Here is a 22320-nt window from a genome sequence, read left to right on the forward strand (position 1 = left end):
AATCTTGTCAAGTGAGCTATATTAATGTTATTTACAGTGGCTTGAAAAGTTCAGCTCGTCAAAACAAATGGCTGGATCCCATGGCTGAGAGTAGCCTTACGACCGCAAAGGGTTAATTTAAGTACCACACTTAGTAAAAGGCATTTACGCCTGGATATGACTGATAATATTTATTAACATATATTGACGATTCCTTAAAACATAGGCTATTGAAGGAGCGGAAAGAAGAAAGGCTAGGCTAGGTTGATATTATTGCCCGAGGAATGAGCACGTTTGGAGGAAGAAAAATTGATTTGTCCTTTGTGATACCATTATGAAGGAGGTGAGGTGAATGTGTGGATTACAAACGATGATTATGCTGCGTTTGCGTCAACCGCTTTGTGCTAATGATGAAATTCATCAGATTTTGCATGTCAGCGCCAGCTATATCAGCAGGCTTAGCAAAGAAGTGAGAGCCAGGATGCCTGGATCTTAGTCTCGCCAGAGCAGGGCAGCTGAGGAGAATGTGCTGATATGGTTCCACCTCATCCTCCATACATCCATCGCAAAAAGGACTCGAGGTGATTCCAAGTCTCACAGCATGTATTCCTCGCGCATAGCGACCTGTGAGAAAACCCACGAGATTCGAGAGCTGATATTTTGTCAACCTCAGAAGCTCGTCCGAGCACGCGCGGTCCACACGTGGCTAGAAGGATTTCGCGACCTTACAAGTTTATGTGCAGGTCGCAGGTAATCAAAGGGATCCCAATTCTCTCCCTTCGCGTGGAAATCACGTAACATGTCCCTTGTCTGGCCTGCTCATCCGCCTGAGAGTTTCCCGCAATGTCGCTGTGACCAGGAACCCAGATGAGGCTTATATCATTCGGGCGCAGTCGAAAGTGAGGTCAAGCATTCCTTGACCAGTTTCAAATGCACCGTCACTGACCCAAGGGCCCTTATTGTCGCTTGGCTGTCAGAGTAAATATTTACTTTCCTGACTGGTTAGTACGCATGTGAGCAGCCAATCAGCTGCCTCCCTAATTGCGGCTACCTCTGCCTGGAACACACTGCAGTGGTCCGGTAACCTGAATTTGAGTGTGATGGCGAGCTCCTCGCATAAAACTCCTCCGCCAACCTTTCCTTCCAACTTCGATCGATCCGTGAAGAAGTTCATCAGGCCCTGTACCCAAATCTAGCACCCCGCCCACTCTTCCCTTGACGGAATATGAGTGGAGCAGGTTCCGGTTGGACTAAGCGAGGTTATTCACTGATCCGTTGACAGCGGGATCAACTCGAAGTTTCTAAAGATGCTTGAGTTCCCATAAGTGAGATTGAGCTTTTAGCCCGCACTGCTTGCAAATGCTTCCAAAATTGGTTCAAACGAATGCAAAAGTGCATTGATCGGCATGGAGAATATTTTGAAATTAAATAAAATCGTTCAATTTTCATTTTCCTTTGTTAGATCAGAAATATAAGCAGTAAGCCTTGTAAGGTTTTTTCTGACACGGGATTTTAAATTTAAAGAACTTTGTTCATCTGTTTTTGTAAGCCTTTTAAGGAGTTTGGGACTATAACTTATGTAAAATAATGCTAGAAGAATATATGCTAAATTTGTATTAAATCAACAAAATAATTTAATCAGTGTAAAGAAAAAGTCAAATTTTACATATATTTTATTAAAGGAAAGTTTCAACTAACAATTTCTTTTAAATATTTGCAAGTACATAGGCGTATTTACGATTTTTGTTAGATTATTTTCCTGTGCCATTTTCGTTGGAGCAAAGTAAAAATTAGTTAATATTTTATTTTTTGAAATTTCACTTTAATTGTGATTTTATTTTATTAAAGTCATGATTACAAGAACCTTGCAGACTAGATACATATATTTACTTAAAATAATTCTTACTCTATCCTATTATGAATATTAAGACGCAATTCCCGAATGGAAAAGAAATCTGGGCATAGTAAAATCTAGGTAAAATAGTCTGGGGATGAAATTTTGATGAAAATGTATGGAATTCTTGTAAGTTCTTTAATATTATTTATGTACTATTTTATCGGCCGCCGTAGCCGAATAGGTTGGTGCGTGATCACCATTCGGAATTCACAGAGAGCACGTAGGTTCAAGTCTCGGTGAAACATCAAAATTAAGAAAAACATTTTTCTAATCGCGGTCGCCCCTCGGCAGGCAATGGCAAGCTTCCGAGTGTATTTCTGCCATGAAAAAGATCTTCAACATCAAAACGCACACCACAAGGAGGAGGAGCTCGCCAAACACCCAAAAAGGCTGTACGCGTCAATTATATTTATATATATACTATTTTTGAGAGAAGCGAACTAAATTTATAAAAAAATTACAGCAATTTATTTTTATCCAAAAATTTGTGGTGTACGATTTTCGAGGACACTCAATGTACAATATATATATTTGAAAACCCGAAAATACCAAAAAAAAGTTTTTGTAGATGACTGCGTGATTTTTCCTAAATTTTATTTTATTTTCTAAGTCGTGTTAAACTAGAAAAAAACTGAAAAAAATTACCACATTTTTTTTTTAATTTTGACGATTTTTTTGTAAAATATTTTGACCCACGGTTTATACCATTTTTGTTAGAATATGAACAATATTTATGATAAACTAAAAAACAAAAGTTGATATTGCAAATAGCTGTTCGATTTTCACCGACACTCACTGTATATGTACGTACATTAGGGTGGCCGCTATTTCTGCAATTTTGTATTATTCAAGAGATATGAAGCTGCCCAAGAAACTACTTAGTCAGTCGGATAGGATTTAGTGGTTCCGACATGAGCTTAATGTTTGGAATTGGTATTTTTTCTAAAGAGAGATAACACAAGGTGGCGCAAAATGAATCACCCTATCGGGAGGCTTTTAAATTTTTCAAGTGACGTCTAACGTCAATCATATTTGACACTTGTGAACCCGACTGCTGGAGTATAAAATCAGACATTTGGAGTATAAAAACAAACAAGCAATGGAGCACGCAAATATTTCCATCACTAAAAATATTTTGTTTTTTGCTTTATTTATTAAAAAAGTTATTCAATAACAAAATTGTATGAAAATATAATGTGATGTATAATGTAAAAAAATTAGTCGCGACTCATCTTTATTTTCCAAATAATATTATTGTATATTCCAGTCAATGCGGAACATAAAAACTTAGCAAATCATAATATGACGGAGAATCGTAATATAAATAACGATTTTCAAGCGTTCTAAAATCCGAAATACCAGTGATCTAGTGAAATGGACTACTCAGGGAAGCAACAAGTGCACACAATTTTATGTTAAATAGTGCTTTGCTAAAACGGTATTTTCCACTAATTCACCGAATATAATTTTACAAACGTCATGGAAATCCCATTTTGAAACTAATAGGGATTACTGATCATTGTCTCAGGTACTAAAAAATTAAGAAAAAAATCTGATGAGGGTGTTTTTCAAACATTTTGTTTTCCATGAAGCAGATTTCAAACCCCTAAACCTTCTTCCATCGGCTTAAAAATTCATATTTAACAGTTTTTTTTGTTTTGGTGACAACGTTTCTAGAGGTGGAAGGGAGTCCTGCAAAAAATAAAAATGAATATGAATATGCCTCCCGTATCAATTCTGGTCACTCCTATAGCCTCATACGTTTTTCTCCAACCTTTTCTGCTCTAAAAAATGCTTTGTAGACTTAGTGGAGGAGAACTTAGTGTGATGTTTTTTTTGGCAAAAACTGGCAAAATTATTTCCTATTAGGTTTTAGGCAGTTATTACATTTACACAAAACATAAAGTCCACAAAACATTAGGTGCATGAACTTTGTTGCACGATTTTTCGATTTGTATGGAACACATTGTTCCGTATAAATTGTTTCAGTTAAACGGTTAAACGAATTGCCAGGATTTTAAATTTCATAGGACAAATAAGGCACAACAAATTGGGATCAAAATTAACGTAAAACTATACGTAGTTATGGAGCAAAAGCAATATGAAAAATGCAATACTGATTATGCGTTTGGGTAACTTTGCATATTTGAAAAAAGTGAAATTAAACAAATCTAGTAAATTCATTATAAGTATGTGCAAACATGATCTACTGAGTAGGTAAAAGAATTATATGACAAAAAAGTGTACATTATTTTATTTTCTGACTGTCCATTATATAGTACACCTGTTTTATGTAATATTTTTCTATTTTCTCCGTAAGGATAAAAAACACATATGCGAAGGAGGTGTGTTAACCTCGAGACTTCATTTTTTTTCGAAATTGAGATTTTTAGTGAAAACCCCTCCTTAACACTCCAGTTACGTAAAACAAAACATAATGATTAATGATCATAATAATTATAGAATTCTTTTCAGAGCGTTTCGATTTTTCTCGTATCTACATGTTTGAATTCAAACACCTCTACATACTATATTATAAGTATCGTATCAAATAAGCTATAACTTTTCATAGAAGTTAAGTAACTCTAAACATTTTTATCGATTTACTGAAAATTATGATTTTGTAGATACTGGCTTAACCCAGAAAGGGGACGAAATGTTTTTCTTTCACTTTCATTTGGCAGTCGTACCTATATGTACTTTATATATGATGTTCTCGTTTTTTATAATTTTTTTCTTTTTTTTACGTTCTTTTTAAGTTTTTTTTTATAACTTTTTTTTAATTTTTTTAAGTTATTTTTATTATTTTTGTTTTTTTTATGTTTTTTTTAATTTTTTATAATTCTTATAATTTTTTATTATTTTTTATAATTCTTATAATTTTTATAATTTTTTATTATTTTTTACATTTTTTGTTTTGCTAATACATAGGCACAGTTTTAGTGCAACCAATTTTATATTATTTTATTTGATATGGAAAACCTTTATACACCTCTTTTACCTGTTATTTTTCTATTTCCCCCGAAAGGATAACAAAAAAGCGTATATGCGAAGGAGGTAGGACAAAAAATGTTTATCTTTCTCTTTCATCTGACGTTCGGATGGTATATATCTGATGGTTTCGTTTTTTAATTTGTTAAAAAAAAATTTTTTTAATACCTTTTTGTTGTTTTGTACTATATATTTTTTACATTTTTGTTGTTGTTTTTGTATTTAATTCATAATTTTTATAATATAATTATACAATTTATATAATCTTTCATTTTTTACTTTTTTTAAATTTTTTTTAATTTTCTTTTTTTTTTTTAACCTTTAACTACTGAGGTGGTGGTAAATTTTACACCTCGTAGTTTGTTTTCTCTCTTCCTCTCTGCAGTTGAGCGCTATCAATTTCATTCTCTTGGTATCTTCTCGTCATCCTATGATTATTATTCAGTTGTGTTTCTACAGTCGGGGGTATTGTATAAGCGGAGATAACCAGTGCTGGTGTCAAAATTACCACTCGTCCGGGGTTACGTATTTTTTTAATAGAAATTATTTGACCACCACATCAGACTAAGCGTAAGTATTTAATAGAAAATAAAATACCACTTCTCAGGCTTAGCGTTAGTTTTTCGTGGAATCATTTTGACTACTCCTACGATTTATTGCAACTTATTTTATTAGGTTATGTCAAATTCAAGCAAATTAAATGACTTAGCGATAGCCAGATTGCTGGAAAACGATGACGAAATCAGTGACGTTGATGATGAAATTGCTGATCCTGATTTTTGCCTTCAAGATAGTGATACAGATGATATAATGAGCATTGAAGATGAAGAAGGAAGTGAATGTGATGTTTCCGAGGACGATGTTGCTAAAGAAATTGACAATGCTATGAATATGCAGATGGAGAAGACGCAATTGAGTCAATAGGAGTAACCAAATATTTTTATGGAAAAAATGGGTATAAGTGGTCAGCAAAAGAGCCAGCACGGTGCAGTAAAACTCCACTACATAACATCGTGCGCTTGCCAAAAGCATTGCAGCAAAACCTTGAAGATGGAATAATTGGGTTTTGGTCAAGATTTTTCGATAGAAATATAGAGAACCTAATTCTTCAACACATTTCGCATTTTTCGGTGTTTTGATATATTCGTCCCTTTTCAAATCGAATCACGAACACACTAGCCTTATATTTGCAACAGATGGAACAGGCAGACAAATTTTCAGGTCCATAATGTCGGAGGAACGATTCCTATGCATCCTTAGCTGCTTACGATTTAATGACTACACAGACAGAAAGGAACGATTATTAACGGATTCATTGGCTGCCATTTCAGAACTGTTCAATAAGTTTATAGAAAACGCTTATATATACCATGGCAAAAATTCTGACGGAAATGGTCTCTCAACTGAAGAAAAAAGGCTATCAGTACCATCACAAGCCGTATTAAGGCTAACTAAAATTATGGAAGGAAGTAACAGAAATATTACTGCTGATAATTGGTTTTCCTCAATGCAGGTTATAGAAGAATTAAAAAAAGACAGCTTACGTACTTGGGTACATTAAAGAAAAATAAAAGGGAAATACCTCCCGAATTTCAGCCCAATAAAAACAGACCAATTGGATCTTGTTTGTACGGTTTTACCAAAGAAGTTACCATTTTATCATATGTGCCAGAAAAAGCTGTTCTTTTGTTATCTTCTATGCATCACAGGGAAGAAAGCGATATCCAAAGTGGAAAGCCGGCAATAATAGCAGATTATAATAACACAAAAGGGGGAGTTGATGAACTTGATAAGAAGTGCTCCATATATTCACCCACTCGACGTACGCGACGCTGGCCACTCGCAATTTTTTATAGACTACTGGATATAAGTGCTGAAAATGCTTACGTTATATATCAATCTTGTGCTGAGTTTGATGATAAATCGAGGGCAGACTTTTTGAAAAGTCAAGGCCGGCAATTGATTTTACCACATTTGCAAAGGCGACAGCATAATCCTCGACTACCCAGGTTAATTCGAGACAATATAAGTAGCATCTTAGGACCAGACTCCGTAGCTTCCCCTCTAGTACAGCCGGCCACAACTGCGAAAAAGTTATGCTACATTTGCCCTAGTAGGTTGAAGCGGAAGACTCCACATGTTTGTTTGTTTTGTACTAAGCCTATGTGTATGGGATGCAGTAAACGCGTATGCGTGAAGTGTGCAAATAAGGAATTTGATGAGTAAAAATCCTCCAAAAAGATCGATCTGCAATTTTTTTTTTTTTGAACATAATTTTTGTTTTCTTTTCTTTTTTGTGATTCTAATGTCATCAATTTGGCTGTGAAAAGTGCCTTTATCTAGTTTTGAATTTTGTCTTACAATTTTTTTTAAGTTATGTTAGTTCTGTTTTTTTAGTTTTAAGAAAAGTGACTATGAAATAAAGTCCTTGTTTTGTTAAACTAAAAGTTCGTTTTCTTTAAATTTATTACACTATTCATTTAAAAATATGTTTTAGTATTCCAATTAAAAACTAATAGTTTAAAAAAAATTCTTCGTTCACAAAAATTATTTATAGATTATAAAGGGGTAAAATTTACCCCCACCTCAGTAACTACGTCCAAATATTTCACCTCAGTAGTTAAAGGTTAATTTGTTACACATTTTTTTATTTTTAATTTTTATCTTCCTTTTTCTTTTCTAAAACATACATTTATATATTTAAGAACCGGTTTTTTTTCTTAAAATTTTTTCCTTCTAAATGCGAACCGGCAATTAAACGCCAACTATTTTTTTTTTACCTTGCTAATCCCTAAATCCTACTCTACTAATCTAAAAAGAACACCCTGTAATCATACGAAGAGATGAGCTTGAGCGACTAACTTACCTGTGGTTGTAGTAAGCGGAAAATAACAGCTGCTGTAAGATACAGTTTTAATTTCAGTTTCAGTTTCAATTTCAGTTTCAAGTTTAACTTTCAATTTTTTTCAGGCTTCCTTGTTCTCGAGTTGCAACACAATAACAACACTGTTAAATGCACAATCACTTTTTCGCTGCTTATTCAGCAACACAAATCATAAAAAAAATGTTTAAGAATTTTTCAAGTAATAAAAATTAAATGAAACAGCAAAAAATCGCTCTGTCTTCGGTGACCTTTCGACTTGGCGTAAACAATGAATCAGGAACTTGTTATGCGCTACAAACACAAGAATCTTAAGCTGTTTAATTTCTTCTTTCTTGATTATTTTTTTCTTCAAAAGTTAATTCTTTATTTATGAGCTCTCTATTACACAAAATCACGCTGACTTGCACTTCAGCGAATGTATGTATGTATGTATGTAATTGCACATATATTTGTGTGCTTCTTTGTAGGCGCTTCTCCGCTCTGGGACAAAGAATCGTATCAGAAAATAAACACGTCCGACTAGTTTCCAGCAAACTGTTGCAATAAAACTGACATCAACAAAGCAAACACGCAGAAAGAAACAAACAAACCAAAAATAAATATAAAAATAAAAATAATAATGGATTTGCTAAACGCGGAAAACCCGTCAAAATGAAGCGTAGCATTGACAGCAGAATTCGTAACCGCAAAATACACCAGCTTTGCAAAAGCTAAAAACAAACTAGATATGCATGTATGTGTGTCGAAAATTTTGCTACTTGACTAACAATTTGCGGTAATGTTAAAAATTTCTTATTTAACTGTAGCGACGCAGCTTCATCGACTTTGGCGTGACTAAATTGCAAAACGCGTGTGTGTTCGAACCGATGTTCAGATGAAGACTGTTTGCTACGCTTTCTGAGCTGAGAACAGCAAATCTACTGACTTGGCTAGATCAACGGCCAGCAGAGCTGCCCCGTCGCTTTACGGCGATTTGTGCTTTTGTTTGTTGTTGCTTGCTGCTTGTTTTTGCTGCCACATTTATGCGCCGCGATCTTTGCGTTTCTTAGCTAATAAGCTTGACTACATGTGCTCGCACTTATGATACGCGCGCTTGTAGTGAATCAACACAAAGTGCTCCCCGCAAGTACTGTGCTATGCAATCTAAGCACACATGTACGCTTGTCAGTTTATTGGTTGGCTCTACATATACAAATAGCGCTAAAAGCTTTTTTCGCTTCTCATATTAGCCAGCGGCGAGCATCTTGGCCTAAAGCACTTTAGCGGTGTGCGCTCAGAACCAGTTTTAATTTTATCAAGTAGTAATTTTGATTTTTATTTATCTTTGAGCTTTTTGCTTGTAATCGGTTATTTGCTTATGATCGCCATCTGTAGCTTGCGCTTTTTAAACTTTTGTGAAGCCTTACTTTAATGCACCCGATCGAATGGTTGTGGTCTCCGCTAAAACTGACTTCATAACGCAGAGGGCCTGAACTTCTACGAATATTATTTATTTACTATTGAAATACTAGTGTAATATCGGTGCCCTCAAGCAAACTCGGTTTCGACTAGTGTCCAACCCAGCATTTTTTTAATTTTTAAATCGTTGCCTAAAATCAGGAATTTCGATTGAGCAAATATTTACATGCTCAGAATTAGCAATTTTACGATTTTGAAATAATTCGGTTCACTAATAAATATTTTTACACGAAATTTTAGTTCTAGCACGAATCTAGAAACAAAAAATGTGCGTTTAGCATAGTACACATAACAGAAGTTAAACTTTCAAGGCAGACAAAGAAAGAGGGAGAGACCCGAGAGACAATGAGAGAGAGAGAGAGAGAGAGAGAGAGAGAGAAAGAATATATATCTAAATAAATTCACAACATTTGCAGAGAATACAAATAGACGAAAATTACAAAACCCGGAGAAGGGTCGAGCGGTGTAGGTAAACGCCGGACACAAACCGTGGCAACAACGCGCACTACTCCGTGCGTTTATCACCAGCACAAACGCAGCTATTCCAGGAGCGCAAGGCAATACCAATAAATCTGACGCCGGAATGGATAGCACTTTAGAGCACTAGCCATGAAACGGACATAAGCGTTGAAAAGAAAGCACAAAAAAAAAACGTCAAAAAAATTGGGACCAAAAACGCCCCAAACAGTAGACACCAAGGAAATTTAACGCCAAAAAGTAGGCACCAAAAATATATTTCCTACAAGTTTGCACCAACAAACAAGCACCAAAAAGTAGGCAGTGTTATTTCTCACTAGAAATAAGCAACCACAAGGAAAAACTGAAGAAAAATAGCCTAAAGTGTATCTAAGGTATATAGTATATAAGGTATAGCTCTCTCTCTCCTTTTCCTCTACGTTATATCTTTTTTCTCTATCGCGGCACGAAAATGCCCAAAACGTTGCATGGCCTTGAAATTTTACTCTAAATTCTCGCTCGTCCATTGACGTCTAAGAAGTTTCACTTCAAAAATCTTTTTATAAACGAAATATTAGTTTGGGCAAAAATAAATCCATTATTTTAGCGTAAATTTGTTGCGAAAATGGTTTAAAACTATCCTATGGTCGATCTTTAGCTCCTGAACGATGCTACGACTACTAACATGGCCTTCAACTTCGAGAATTTCTGTGATTTTATCGACTTATTCGATATTATATACATTTGTTTTAATATCGAAAATGCCTGACTGGAATCAACGAAACCAAAATTACACGTATTTAGCTGTTACTGTAACAGTATCGGCACCATAAAAACCATTCATAATTTCAGGGGCCATTCATAATTCAAAGCGGCCGGTACTGTAAAATGTACCGAATTTTCTCTTTGTTGACTTCCATTGGTAAAAACTTGTAACTCACAACTGAATAGAACAAACTAAAAACAGCAAACGAATTTTTTTAGTGTGAAAATTCCTTGAACCTTGGTAACGAGCATAAACTTAAAAGTAACTACTTTTCAAGATATCGATCACTGCAGCGATCTACCTCGATGAAACTAGATGGGAAAATGGCAAAAAGCAGTGTTCATCGTTGTTACAGGAAATATTGAATTTTTTTTTACTCCTTGATAAATTATTTATTTAATTCAATTAATAGTCTAAAAATACAGTATTTCTTACAGACTATGAAAACAGATTAATGCTAAATTAATTAATCAAAGTAAACTAAACTTATAATTAACCAGCTTCAATTGTAATGAGTAAAAGAAAAAGATAAAATTTCTTATAACTTACAAAGAGGATTAATTCATTTTAGTAAGTCAAGAAATACAGAGTTTCTTACTAACTACATAGATCCAATTATCCATTTAAATGGCATTCTCAATAGAAAATAAACAAACGATATAAGAAAAACATCATAATGCATACTATATAGCTCCTAGTCGGAACATAGGGCGGAAATATATTGGGTATGGGAATAAGTTTCCGCCCTCGTTAAACAGGTGTCGCTGCTAATACTATTTTTGTGTTTGCTCTAGTAATATACTGGTGATTTGAAGGTGTATGTGTGGGGTCCCGAACGGAGTAGTTGACATTCGTTTGAAGTGTAAGGATCCTCTTTTATCTGACGTGAAATGTGTACGATATTGAGAGACGTTTGGTGACATGTGAGATGCTTCTTGAACAACAGAAAAGAAAAGGTTTTCTGCGTCACATCGTCACTGGCGATGAAAAGTGGATCTATTATGATAACCTTAAGCGTCGAAAAAGTTGGAGCCAGCCAGGTGAACCGAGTCCATCGACAACGAGTCCATTCATGCTTCAAAGATTATGTTGTGCATATGCTGAAATCAGAAGGCTGTAATCTATTATGAACTCCTTAATCAATCTGAAACCATTATCATCGAGCTCCCATAGAAAAGCGGCCGAAATGGGACGGTAGACATGACAAATTGATTTTCGCTGCATGACAATGCCAGGTCACACGTTGCTAAAACGCTCCAGAAATGATTAGAGGGACTGAATTGATAAATTTTGCCCACCCGCCGTATGCCCCACACATTGCACCTTCGGATAACCATCTGCTCCGACGAATGCAGTCAGCCCTTACTGGAGAGCGGTTCACTTCTTACGAGAGCATCGCAAACTGGCTCAATAAATGGGTGAAGTCAAAAGAACTCGAATTTTTCGTCAGAGGACTCCGTAAGCTACCTGAAAGATTGAGTAAAGTTGTAACTTCGGATTTACTTGTTTAAATAATTCGTAACTTTGGCTAAGACAGGACGGAAACTTATTCCAATTCCCAATATTGACATTAGACTAAACTTTCGATATAGGGGTTCCAGTATGGCACAATCTGCAACGCCTTTTTTCATCAAACACTCTCCAATCTTCCACTGTATCATAGCGCTTTGTATCTCGAGCATTCGGCCGGAACCTGTACTTTTTCGGACCTTGTGAAGACACACTATTCGATGGTACCAAGTGAAGATGTCGAGCTATCATTATCTGCTTTGGATAAGCGACCTTTTTTTCTTGGATTGAAATCTGCAGGAGAGGAAGTATACAAGATTATAACTCATTTCTCTTCTCTTGTCTCTTCTCCTCTTTAGTAGAGCATTTGAAAACCACTGGCAATTTTTTATTCGGTTTTGACACAAATACCTGTTGCAAATATCCCCATTTCCTTGTGGGCGATAAGAAGATTTGCTGACGTAAACCAGTTGTCAAAATAGAGTTTATAGTTTTTGTGTTAAGGAAGACTTTTCACCGATCAAATCAATAGTTCGAGTATCAAAAAAGATGCTACAATATTCAATTGGTGATAGAACGTTAACTTGCATGATATTGTATTCTTCCCAAACAGTATTTAGAGTTTCAAATGGCTCATTTCAAGCCTTTGATCTCAATTTGAGTGGCCTCTGATAAATTTTTAACAAAACTGCAGGCTTCTTGCTCGCATTCTTCCACAATTATGTCATCGCGAAGATCAACATCTATGCTTTTTCCTCTTTCCACGATCACTCCCAAATTCTTCTAGTCCTCATCTCCACTTTCTTCATCACTACAGGCTACCCATTCAAAGTCTAAATTCGTTCAATGTCTTCGTTTGCACACCCCATCTCTTCTGATCTTATATCCAAATGAAAATAAATTTATTACCATTATTATTTTGTATATTATTATTACTAAGAAAAAAGTAGCACATCTTTAAAAAGCACTTTTCGTATTCGCAAACACGTTTTCGAACACACGTGTGCTTAAATGGAAATAACTTCCCTAATGAATTCATAAATAAGCTGTTAATTGATCACACTTGAAGGTAGAGTACACATAAAGTTACCGTTATCAATGTGGGTCAACAAATAAAAAACAAAACAACCCTGACCTCTGGCAGTGAGACATACGATATTGCTCTCAGGCAACTACGGGGTGGTAAAGGTTAAATAACTGTTAACACGTTGGCTGCCAAAGCTTTTTTAGAATTTTGATCGTTCAGTAGCAGTGTCATTTACCAATTTTGGTCACCTGAGGCCAACAATTTATTTATGTTCTTTTTTGTTTCTTCGTGCCTAAAAATAAGTTTTGACTACTCGCGACTTTATTTTGGTCGCTAATTTTGCAGTTATAATGGTTTTTTTGTGTCGCACATTTTCGTGCGACATGGCCTGGGAGATCATAAAACATGTTGTGGGGCCACGTCGCACGAAAATGTGCGACAGTAACTTTTTGTAGTTTTTGAGTTGTATTTGATATATTTGGTTTATTTTACTTAGTTTTCTACTAGGAAGCGAAGGCAACGAGCTTTTGAAAAACCTCTTGCTGTTATTGATTACAACAAAGCCAAATTAGGTGTTGATATATCCGATCAAATAACCGCCTACGCCACCACTCTCAGAAGAGGTGTTAAGTGGTTCCGCAAAGTGGCTTTTGAACTGTTACTAGGAATGTCTGTCGTAAATGCCTTTATAATATATAAAAAGGCTACAAACAAACAAATTTCAATAACCAAGTTCAGGCAGAAGACTTCAAATGCTTTGTTGGACTTCATGTCTCCAGAACCCATAACAAAAGGAAAACATTTTATAGAAAAAAGAAAGGACGTCAACGGAAAAACAATAAGGCGTGCATCTGTACTGTGTTATGCTAATAGAGTAACCGCCAGAAAGAGCTTGAAAAGGACCACCACCTACTGCCCAATAAACCGCAACTATGTGTAGAATGTTTTCCTAAATATTCCCACCAGAAAAATTAATTTTTGCACTGATCTCCATTAAAAAATTGAATTTTTAATTTTAAGTTTATTGTTTTTCTACTGATTTCCATTTGAATTTACATACATATATATTTTTATATTTGTTTTGTTCATAAATGAATTAATTTTTAAAAGAATTAATAAAAGGACAAATTTTAATTTACAACTTTTTTATTATCCAAAAATATACCATTGAAAATACACAACGGCCATGGGAAATACACCAAAATGTTCACCACAGGCCAGAGAATCCAAATTCTATATTATGTAAAATTCTATATTAAAATGTACAAAAATGTGTGGCGTGGCCTCGGGGTAACATTTACGTGTCGCATGAAAATGTGCGACGTGGCCTCAGGGTAACATTTAGGTGTCGCATGAAAACGTGCGACGTGGCAGCCAACGTGTTAATACATATAAATATGTTGATTTTTTCTTTCGCAGTCTTTGTAAAAGAATGTGAGATATGAGCCCTTCAAAAGTTTAAATTTCATGATTTCAGTGAAATGAAAAATTGAAATAATTACTGGCTATAGCAGTAATTATAAATCGTTCAACTATTTTCGTGTAATATTTATTTATTTAAAAAAAAAATACCTCTTATTCTAACATTAAAAATATTAATTAAAAAAACGTTAAATATCATCTCATCTTATCAACTCATTTTTTCAGGCTTTTTACAACTCTTTCAGTATGCAGTTTTGCAGCTCACGGGAGCACACTTCTGATCATGACTGGCATTAAGTATACATAGCACCAATCTAGCGAAATGCGACGGTATTTACCTAAAACAAGCAACAGGTGACTTCCACGAACCCACGGAGATCCTTTTTACTACTTGAATGAAAGCGGCCAAACTTCGACTCCTACTGCAAGACGATAACACATTAACTCCGATAATCAACAACCCTAAATTGTTATGTGCTACTTTGAAAAGTTTTGTCGCCTCCTCAGCACATACAAAACCCATCACTACCAAAGTCCAAAGCGGCAACAAGGTCCTGAAAGCCGATACGACTCATGGCAAATACAAAGAAATGCTGCTGGTGATATTTAAAGCAATCTGTTGGCCATTTCGGAACTACACAGCTCCCTTCAAGGATAAGATATTACATTCAGCGGAGGAATGTCGTCTGATGTCGCCTGAATGCGATCTCCATAGCAAGGCATGTACCTATGTGTATGTGCTCTACTTAAGACACCTTTCGGGTCTTAAAACATAAAAATTGAAAAAAAACAATCGGTATCAATTGAAAATCGTTGTTATTCATTACACCAATTCTTTATTTACTAAAAAAAAATTTTTTTTTCAATGACAATAATAAACAAATTGCTTCCCCTGACGTAACACATGCCACTGGCGTAACTGATTGGACTGCTCAGGTACGTCTGAAAAACTAATTCGATCTATTATTCATCAGGAGATATGTCGCTATGGTGGGTAGCAGATTTACAAAAAAAAATTGTTTTCTACATATTTTATCTGTTTATTGGAAAAACACAAAAAAAAGATTTTTTCACGTTCTGGCTCTTAAAAAAAATAGAAAAATTTATTATAAAACTATAATTCTACTAACCGCGAGAGCCACAAGTCTACTTAATAACATATTAAAAATTAAAAAAAAATTGATTCAGTACTTTTTGAGAAATTACCAACGCTAACTCGGAAAAAATTGGTTAACGCGCTTATACCTGGGCGTCGTACTCCAAACCGGTCGCGTTTTAAGGGACTGTAACGTCTAAACTACAACGAATTTCAATATTCAAATTTGCAAGTATATTTTTAAAGATTTTATATAAACTATCATAACATGAAAAAACCCCGATTTTTTCGAAATTCTACACCAAAAAGGTGCCTTAAGGAAGCATAACGCCTTGCTCAACAAGCAGTTAAGGCTGGCGTGCTGTCGCAGGAAGCAGATCTCTTCAAAAACCATCTACTTTGAGGATCACGAACGAGATGCAGACTGACTTAAAACAATCACTGGATGCGGTCACATATAGTCAGTCTATCCTTAAACGATATTCACGGGGAGTCCATTACCACTTCACGAACTCTCGCCCCCGATGGCCTATATTGCAGGTGAAGAACTTCAACTGCTTCATGAGACTTTTGTTACAATTAGTTGAGCTCCCACTTATCTAGAATTGACCACGATATACTCATTCATGCGAAAGTATTTCGCATACCACTTATCACTTATTCACATACCAGCTTAAGCCCATTCATATAGCATCCCTCAGCCATTGCTTCCATCTTGCCCAAAACAGCCCGTGCATTGTGTTTGACGATGAGAACAAGGAACACAAAATGAAGAAAAGTATTCCTCAATTTGGTATTTCCCGCAAAAAGGGGCATTCCTACCTTTTCTTTGCCACAACAGCAGACACTGTTTCGAATATTTTCAGGTATGGCATGTGCCCAATCCTCCGTTCAAATTAACGAAATTACTCGATATGGAGTTACATGTTACTGTATGAAACCTCATTCGGTATAGAACCAAATTGGTCTGAATTTGTTTTTTACGAAGGGCTCTACTCTAAGTGCATCATGTTGGAATTAGAATAAAGGGAGATCCGACCTAAAAATCTTTTGTGCCCTTAACTCAACTAAATATCTCATCCAAACCCAGTTCGCTGGATGGAACTGCAATTGCTTCAAATCGCCTTTTTTTTCTGGTTGTTCCAGGTCAAGATGCCTACTCTTTCTTCTCGCTAGGGCAGTGAGTAGTGTAATATTTACTGCGTACTTTTCCAAAGCCCGAATATTTGCATTCTCGCATGAAGAGTTCATCCTTACATATTTTCCGACTTTCTTTCAACAGCAAACCATTTCTGCAGTGCTTTAAGTTTATCGCTGAGCAGGAAAGTAATTTAGCGGCATCACTTCAAAGTAAGCTACAAATCACAACTTGACACAACTCCAGTCTACCAATGAAAGAGAAATCAAAGGGGGTGAATAAGTGGTTGGTAAGTGGTAGGCTTACTAAAATTGGGTTGACGCAATCACCCGTGGGCACGAAATAAGTAAAAGGCTAACATTCTTATTACAAAACCAACAATAAATAACAGAAGCGGTGGGTTATTACAATTTTCTATATTTTCTGTGAACCTGCTTTTCTTTTCATTTTAAAACAATCACATTTTTCTAATAATAGAAATTTTCCAGTTGCACGCGCTTGCCAGCAAAATGCTGTCGAAAATAAGAAGCTTGGGAGCAGCTAAGCTACGAGTGGTCTACAGCTGTGGTGGTGGACTTTGAAAGGTATATATGCATATATGCATGGATATATATACAAACATATGCTATGTGTGTGTGTGTGTGTGTGTCCGCTGGTCTGTATTAAAAGTGGGTCAATTTAAAAATGCAAAAAAAAAAACGCATGTGAGAATTTATTTATTTCGCTTAAATAAAAACTCTGCAACTTTTCTAATAATGAATTTTACTTTTCAGGTTCTAAGTAGGTACACACATACATATGCATGCACTCGTGCTGTGTATGCAAGCATTTGTGTAAGTTCATGTGCAAATGTACGCTTGAATGCATCCGCGTGCTTAACCCGTCAACCTCATTTGCTTTTCATGCTTCGAGATAAACTGCTGATGCTTTTATGATTTTTTTTTCACTTTTTTCCACTTTTGTTTTCATTTTCAATAAGCATCTATTGTTCATATGAAGATGTGTATGTTTGTACGCATTGCATGGCAAAAGTTCCTGGTGGCACAAGGCTTCGCTTGGAATGGCTGACTACTCGTTTTAGAGTTTGTGCTTCGGTGGCTTAGTTTTGTGGAAGTGGGCAGTTAAAGAGTTTCTAATTAGTTATAAAACATAAGCCTTGCAAAGCCAAATCAGCGCAGTTTCGGTGATTCATATGATAGGTAAAAAATTTGCCAACAATTTAATATAATAAAGTTCATTCCGTAATAAAAAACAGTTTTTAAACTTTATATAAGTAAAATATCTATGAAAATTCGAAAAGACTTTATTAAAATATCAAAAAAAAATGTATCAGAATTAAAAACAAAATTAGGTATGCAGTTCTATAACACATTAAAGTTTAATATTTACAATAAAGTGCAAGTTTTAAATAACTGAAAATTTGTTTCGATTTTTGATAATTTTTTCCCCTGGCGATATCTTGGATTTCCTCCGTATACAAAATTTTTCGTACATTCATTATATGAAGAAAATGCGCAACACCTTCAGGAGAAAAAATTAACGGGATTTTTGAGTTACGTTAAATTATTAAAACGTAAAACGACGTAGAATCTCTCTTGCCAACAAGTGCTACTTTGGACTAAGTAGGCAACTGAGCAGTAAAGTCCTCTCTCGACGAACAAAACTAACACTCTACAAGACTCTCATCATGCCCGTCCTAACGTATGGCGCAGCGAATAAAGATCCAGCGGCTACGTTGGCTGGGTCATGTCGTCCGAATGGATACAAACACTCCGGCTTTGAAAGTATTCGATGCGGTACCAGCTGGTGGTAGCAGAGGGAGAGGGCGGCCTCCTCTGCGTTGGAAAGATCAGGTGGAGAAGGACTTGGCTTCACTTGGTGTGTCCAACTGGCGCCGGTTAGCACGAGAAAGAAACGACTGGCGCGCTTTGCTAAACTCGACCAAAATCGCGTAAGCGGTTATAGCGCCAATTAAGAAGAGAAGAAGAAAACGAGTTACGTTAAATTAGCGTTAAATTATTTTATTATAAAGAGGTTTTCAAAAGACGGCCCTAGATATGAAATATGTACAAATTTAGATTCTTTCAGTTTCCACTATTTTTATACAAAATACAATTCAATTATATGTAAAAAATAGCCTCATTTATATGTCCACCATGAGCACGTCAACAGATAAAATTCGCCAAACAGTCGATTCATGAGTGCCTAAGGAATGTTGAGAACGTCGAGATTCCGATGTTCAAGGTTATTGAGCAAAACTTCGCGCTACTGCAGCAATATTCGCAACAAAACGTTCAGTTTTTAGTCAGTCCTTTTTCAATCCTCGATGGAACCAGTTTCTACAAATATTTTCATGAAATTGTTCACTCTTTCAGATGATTATTTCCGCCAATAAAATTACGAATTTTGCGATAGGTTGTGTTTAAAGCCCATTTTCCTAATAAGTTTCAAAACTTGTAATGTGTTCTTCTACTACGTAAAAATGCATACCTGTGTACTTGAAAAACGGCGAAGATGACATAAAAAAGGTACCGTCTAGGAATTATTCACTACTGACATCGAGGCGTCACTTTTGAAAGACCCTTTACTAGAATTAGATAGGTTGTAAGACTACATACCTAATTTTTTTAAAGCTATTGAAGAATGAAAATTTAAAAATTAAGATTCAAAAGAAATCTAATTTTTATTCAAAAATAAATAGTCAAAACTTGTCAAATTGTTGTACCTTTATAATACTTTCAGGAGTGTATAACATCTGTCTTTCAAAGCATCCTATAAAAAGTGGATATTAACCGACCTGTGGTGCTCGCTGTTGACCAAAAGAATATTTCATGCAGAATTTAAAGTAAAAACATGATCTAATTAAGTCGCCACCACCACAAACAAGGAAAAGAGATTGCGAGGTTTGACCATCCGAAGCAAAATTGTGAGAGAAACATCAGCTGTCATGTTACATGGGATTTGGCGGCAGAATTCTGCCCACTCATTTCCCACGAATTTATACACTCGTCTAATCAGTTGTTGTTCAAAAGGCTACGAAGTAATGTGAACATTGAGTGTATTCAGTTTTTCTTGTATCACGAACACAATCCCATTTTTTTCGTAAACAAACCGCGGCAGCAATCCCTCCCCAGTTACGTCAGCAATTCAGCTAATTCCTTAAAATGAGAACTGAGTTCGAGAGCAGGTCAACTGTCTGATGTCGACAACACCTTCTGAATTCTTGTCACCATGACCACAAAACTCGCAGCAAACTTCGGTTCTCTATGAAAGCATTGACTTTTTGGAAATTTTCATGTAACTGGAAAATAATGTCGAAGTTGATGTTCGTTCGTGTTCAGTTATTAAGTCAATTTAATTATGAAAATGAATACGAGGAAATCTTAATCCAAAGTTCTTATAATTTTCTCATTCTCATATAGTAAAGTAAGTATGTATTTCAGTGTTGTTGTTTTTTATGTATTCAAAGTAGACTTGTATTTGGAATATATTACATATCTCCAGTAAGCATCAGCACTGAATCTCTTCGTTGATAAACGAGGTCTAAAATACTCCCTGAGTTACTCCAGAGCAGCAATGAATATTTCAGAGGGCAGAGGGAGAGTAGAGAGTGAGAAAACCAAACAGAGGGAGGAAGGGACTTTGAATTAGAGAACGACGATCAAACAGTGGCTAATTAAATTGATGAAATTCACCATGTGTGGAGTGTTTTAAACGGAGTATGGTTCCGTGTGTGGAAGTCCATGGTGAAAGTACCTGATTGCTATTCATTTAGGAGAGGCCAGGACGATTGTTCTGCATACGGTCCATGCTGCGCACAACTTCCGGGCTTCGCCCAAGTATCCTCTGGTTAGATCTCGAATATCCGTTTGAGCACGAGCTAATGTGAGAAGGTGAATCAACTCAGGATGGTTGTGCGCTGGGTTTGGATCCCGCCAAATAAAAACCCTTTCACCATGAAAAACCAAACAAAGCCTCGGATGAGAACTGCTTATTCTGATGACGACCCCTGCAAACGAACTAAGGGCTATGATTTGAGGACACGCACCTGCAATGACCGGTCCCTTAATGGGCTGGTTAACGTGTTCGGGAAAGCAAAAGCTGGCATCACTGACATTCAAGAGATGCAATAGATGGAGCAATACAAGAAGAGCATTGGACCTTGAAGTAGCCGATTCAGGTACCGTTAGACGAGCTTCTCGCAATAATCCACATCAAAGGAAGATTTTTTAACATATCGCTCATTTGCGTTTACGCCCCAACGGAAGAGAACGGCGATTCGACCAAGGATTTCTTCTACGAGCGCCTGGAACGTCGAAAAATTCAGCGTGCACAATGAAACATCCGGTAATGGACAGAGGCTAATCGACTTTGCCGAAGCCCGAAACATGGTAGACTGCAGCACCAGATTCCAGATCGATAATGTTGTGATGGATGGAGGATACATCGAAAAGCTGCAATCACAACAGACCGCCAGAAGACTCTTTAGACCTGGAAAGCTCACCATCGACTAGATATTCACAATACGCCAAGTCTTGGAAAGATTCATGAAAGTCCCACTTTTTCGTCGACTGAGCTGCTTTCGACAATACGAAAAGGAGTTGCCCTATGCTGCAATATCTGAATTTGGTATCCTCGCCAAACTAATACGGCTATGCAAAATGCCGTTGCTCAATAGCAGCAGCGCCGTCAGAATTGTGAAGGACCTCTCCAAGCCGTTCGATACCAAACGAGGTTTCAGACAAGGTGACTCGCTGTTGTGTGACTGCTTTAACCTGATGCTGGAAAAGATTGTGCGAGCCATATAGCTTAATCGTTCCAGCACAATTTTTTATAAGAGCGTACAGTTGTTGGCGTATGCCGATGATATTTATACCAATAAAATTCATATCAATTTTGTTGTTGCTCTGCTGGAGTCAGCTGCTAAAACTTAGCCTTGGCTGGTGACCTAAATGTTCCTGGTTATTGCTCTTCTAGTGGTATTTCTTTGCTGTCTGTACGAGACGAGATAAATAAAGAGTGCACTACCCACATCTTCTTCTAGTTTACTATAATATCACTAATTATAATTTTACTGATCATATCTGAATTCCTGACCCGAAAATTCACATTTGAATTCCCCAATGAAATTGCAGTGATCGCTACTTTGCGTACGGCAGGGACATTCATAAGAAATCACAAAAACTCAAAAGCTGATACTAAATCGAAATTTACAAACAAACGTTCTATTTTTATTTATGGCGGGAAGTTAGATGCATATACTTACATACATTTACGACTATGCTTGCGTTTGTATAATATTAAGCAGCTTATATGTAAATATTTATATGCGAACTTTATCAATTTGCCACACTTTTCACTTTCGCAAATGCCGATACATCACATGCCTTTATACATATACATACATGCGCGTATGTATGTATGTGTGTATGCATGCTCGGATAAGTGAATGTTTTTCTGTTCACTGTATGCAGCGCAAGCATCTTCTTATCAACCCTCTGATATGTTGTAGCCATCAAAGCGCGACAGCGTGCGCACAATGACCAGCGCAATATTTTATTTGTTTATGGTAGTGAGTGGCGGGCGATGAAATAGAAACATTTATAAATAGTTTTCGTACTACTAATTAAAGAAAACGTACTATAAAAAGCTGAAGCACTCTTTCACAACTTCCTTAGTGAATTTTATGTTCACCTT

General features: G+C 36.1%; 1 protein-coding gene across 3 annotated transcripts in view; it reads right to left on the bottom strand.

The window, feature by feature from the left end:
- Positions 1-8645, bottom strand: part of LOC128869817 (ABC transporter G family member 20) — a 275425-nt gene extending 266780 nt beyond the window's left edge. Inside the window, exons 1-2 of one of the 3 annotated variants that reach the window (XM_054112429.1) lie at positions 8519-8645; positions 7734-8042 (exon numbers count right to left, since the gene is read on the bottom strand). The gene's annotated coding sequence lies outside the window, so the exon portion shown is untranslated. Of the gene's footprint in view, positions 1-7733; positions 8300-8518 lie in introns of all 3 variants that reach the window. The other 2 variants (XM_054112424.1, XM_054112421.1) reach the window with 2 other exon arrangements.
- Positions 8646-22320: the final 13675 nt, after the last annotated feature.

The sequence above is a fragment of the Anastrepha ludens genome, chromosome 2 (genome assembly GCF_028408465.1).
Source record: "Anastrepha ludens isolate Willacy chromosome 2, idAnaLude1.1, whole genome shotgun sequence".
Taxonomy (NCBI): Eukaryota; Metazoa; Arthropoda; class Insecta; order Diptera; family Tephritidae; genus Anastrepha; species Anastrepha ludens.